At 40.0% G+C, this 4258-nt stretch overlaps 1 protein-coding gene across 2 annotated transcripts in view; it reads right to left on the reverse strand.

Moving 5' to 3' along the window:
- The window catches only part of dhdds (dehydrodolichyl diphosphate synthase), a 23528-nt gene that overhangs the window by 1768 nt on the left and 17502 nt on the right, over nucleotides 1–4258 (reverse strand). The window lies entirely within an intron of this gene.

Below are 4258 nucleotides of genomic sequence, written 5' to 3' on the forward strand. Positions count from 1 at the left end.
GGAAGAATAATCACTAAAAGCCTTCAGGTCTCGCGGGTTGTTTGAGTATGCGCGCGCCCAGAGAGTCAGAGCACAAAATACTAAACGGAGTTCTCTTTCACGCCTTCTTACTCTGAAACGGACATATTAACACAAAATAACCTAAAAATTCCCATATTAACAAGAAACCTTGTAAAGGTATTCAGTTTGTTTCGTGACCAAACAGTTGGGAAACAAAACACGTGTTCCAGTATATTGCGCGAGCTCTTAAAGGGGCAGCAGCATAATAAAGATCTCTGTTTATAATGTTCATCAAACAACAACGGACGGGCCCAAAAACACTCACTGATATTAAAGGAATTGTGTTCTCTTATAGGAGTCGTTCACAACAAATAAAGGAAGAAAGTAGCTTTAAGAAAGATGTGCTTTAAATATGGTAAAGTGTTGAAAGAGAGTTTACATATACAATAAAAATAATTCAATCATAAACAATGATTTGTATTAATTTCTAATTGATTTATTAATGTATTAAACACATTTTAATGAAGTTTTAGTGATTCTTTTTTCTTACCTCACCCCACGACTCTGGTGCTATCAAATTAAGGGCTGGTGCCACCAACTGAATAACTTGGTAGCACCAGTGCCACCTCTCTCAAGTGTTAGTCTAGAGCCCTGCTTTCTTGTAGAATTGTGCTTCAAATAAAGAACTTTATGTTGACCATGAAAGCTGCATTGATACACGTTTGGCTTCTATCAATAGCGACTCACAAATAAATAGTATTTAGCGTGATGTGTAACGTTTTGTATGCTTTGCAGTATTGTTAGAGATCTTTATACAATAGTTCAGTGCTTAAAGATTAAACACGTGTTTCCTGCATTAGCTTCACATGCATACAATACTTGCAACACATTTCGTTATCTTTGCTGTTTTGTACCTTAGCCGGGGAAATTCTTGTATTCTGCATATTTATTTAATTTGCAAGATTGAGCGCTTCACCTCTTACCCGTAACCCGCGAATTACGCCTTTGGGGTCGGGGGCTCTGATAGATAAGAGAATGGTTGAAGGAGGGGAAACGAAAATGAGTGACTGAATGCGCAGCTTGCGCAATATAACATTTCTGCGCATTAAATTTATAATAAAATTATATATTGATCAGTTTGACAGTCGCACCGGTGTGACCATTAAGAAAAACTTGTCGCACTGGCAGGAAAATTTGTCGCAAAATGAGACCATTTAGTCGCAGTCTAGCGTGTCAGAGCATTGGTTATTATTTTCGGACGGATCAGGCCTTAATTTAACATTCTTAACGAAAAAGTTGTCAATCGTTTTTTTCATCTTCTCTCATCATCCACGGATACATCCACTCTGTTTATCTGACGGGTCTATAGGCTACTCACCTCTCTGTCCGACTGCAGCACAGCATTTTCAAACGTACACACACACACGTACAGGAATATCTGGACCACGGCCAATCAGAGGGGGGTCCGCCCTTCACTATCTCTGATTGGTTTAGACCACGATATGGGCCTAATGTGTCTGTTGTTGAACCACAGGGAGACTTTCGCAGAGACTTTATTTCCCTTGAATGGCTGGTCGCACCGGTGCGACCTCAGATTGTTTTTAGTCGCACCATTGAGAAATTAGGTCGCATGTGCGACTAGCCTGCAAGTTTGCGCTGTAAAAGCAGATGCGACTGACTTTTTAAGCTCACGTATGTATAGAGAAGATGAGTCTGACTTTATAGCTGCGCAGCTGCGTATGTTTAGAGAAGGCGCGCGTACTTGAGTTTTTAATCGGCTCTGCTCACGCTGTACAGAGCAGGCGTGACTATGTAACTGCGCAGCTCGAGCTGTATAAAAAAGACGCGCATGACTTTTACGCTGCTTATTCACCCCTACCGGTCTGCCGGTCTTTTTAAAGGAGACATCAGATGAAAACCCCACTTTTTCTGTGTCAGGCTTGTTCGACTTTTTGCGGCGGTGCACAGAACCACCTGGCATATGACATCAAAGTTCTGCAGCAGCAATTCAAAAGCAAACAGAGCAGTCGACTCTCTCTCGCGGTGCTGCAGACCGCTCTAAATTACGCAGCATGATAGGTATGTTTGAGTCAGAAATGCGCAGAAGCTGCGCAATAGGCTATTAAATATGATTGGGTTTACGTGCACCTTCCCTGCAAAGTGAATGAACATAATTTATTAACACAAGTAACCAATTAATTTGGCAATTAATTTGACTGCAATTGCCGACTCAGTTGATTTTTATCTGCCTCTGGTGGGTGTTAATTTCAAACCCTGAATGCAAGATAATAACTCAAAACACTTTTAAAGGGTTCTACGGACCCCCTGCAATTACGGCACGGACCACTAGGGGACCACGGACCCCTGGTTGAGAAACACGAAAAACAAAAATCTGCTTTGGTCTTCATCATTATTTGCTGAAGTTCCGCTTTCCTGCAGAACACTCATTATAGTCTTCAGCGCTTGCTTGCAATAGTAATTACAGACTGCTAGTGAATATGTGTGGGTTCAGGTCATGAAAAACAACTGAAGGGTTCCTTTCATACTTAAACACCTCTCTGAATACATCACACAATCACCAGAAATAAATAAAGACTTTCATTTAAGATCCATCTTATCCTGTTACTGACTGTAATTCTCTCTTTCATATTTAGTAATGACGTTATAGGTTTGTGAACAAAAGACATGCAAGTACCTTCAAAAAGACTGTGCTTAGTTCATATAAAGCAGCAAGAATAGATGGAAAGCTGATTTTTTTGTATGCAACTTGGAGCAATTGAGTTTCTAGAACATTTATTGGATGCTAAAATAACATTTTAAACAACCCCCCCCCAACCCATTCTAAATCTAATTTTATGTCAATTATATTGTGATGAAAAACGTTTCTATATATGAGCAGCTGTGACTGTCCTCTTGTCAGGGTTCAGGATGAAGTGTATGCCTGGAGGAGAATGACACACTGGCACAGGAGCCTATGATAGATGACAGACAGATAAGAAGAGACAAATAATGTGCTTTTGGACTATGAAAAAGGAAAGTGCAAAAGACAACTACAAAAACTAAATAGAAAACTATACATAAATAACACCAGTTTAACGCAGGAAAGCTGTAAATAACCAAACCTTTAATACAAAAAAAATCCTACCTCAACTCACATTTTTAAATTACTGACTCCACCAATATCTATTGCAATGCTAAACAGCAGAAGGAAAAATATTTAAGTTTAGAGGTACATGAAAGAAGCTTAGGAGAAAACTAGGTTTCTCCCGAACCAAATTTCTGAGCTTCATGCAGTAGATTTAATCTGTCCTATCAGACAGAACCGACCCGCTTCAGAGAGATACAGGGTTGCCATGACTACAGATGCTCGGCTGCAACAAGTGAGCAGAGGTTATCCGTAAGCCAAGTAATGAGACAATTTCAGAGGTGGATACAAATGAGGGGCTTTAAAATATGGAATTAACTTTTCTGGGCTCCAGACTAAAGCGGTCGCATTTTCAGGTGATATTTTTGGAGATCGGTACCGGTGACCATCAAAATTTACAAATTTTAAATCAGATGCAGCTGGACTTTTTCTCGTAGGCTCAGCGCCAGTGATCTGCTCTCCGTTGTGGGGTGTCTTTACAAAAACACTGTGTGCACTCAATGGACTGACATTTGGAGCTGCAGTTGCGGTATTACGCCAGAATGGAGGCACTGTTTCATTATCAGCACAGTGAGGCAATGAAGAGTTGCAAAAATGTCCTCCTAAAGACCGATATTAGGAGCTGTGTATTTCTCGGCTGTTCAGATGAATATTGTTTCTATTGCCCCCAAGTAATATTAATTTCTGGTTAAGTTTCCCTAAATGAATGTGGCGTACATCATTGAAATGTTTTAAGCTGTGCAGTTGGCTCATTGAATCTGCGTTATACTGTAAACAGCGAGTTCGCCAGTATGAACTAGGGTTGTTCCGATACCGATACTAGTACCGGAAATTCCGCCGATACCACATACAATTCTGGTATCGGAATCGGCGAGTACTTGAATCCATGTACCGATCCGATACCAATTTCTTAAACAGGACGTAGGTATGCCCGCTAGCTTTGCTTAATGCTGCAAATGGCAAGGCTTCTTCACTGCTCATATTGCAAACACAGAAAGTTGTGCTATGAAGAAGAAATGAAAATGTGCTAGGGACATGCATGAATATTCGATCCGCAATAATTATTAGAAAATTAAAAATGCTATTTGAATATTTTTATTTTTCATAAAAAAA

The sequence above is a fragment of the Triplophysa rosa genome, linkage group LG8 (assembly GCF_024868665.1).
Source record: "Triplophysa rosa linkage group LG8, Trosa_1v2, whole genome shotgun sequence".
In the NCBI taxonomy this organism is placed as follows: Eukaryota; Metazoa; Chordata; class Actinopteri; order Cypriniformes; family Nemacheilidae; genus Triplophysa; species Triplophysa rosa.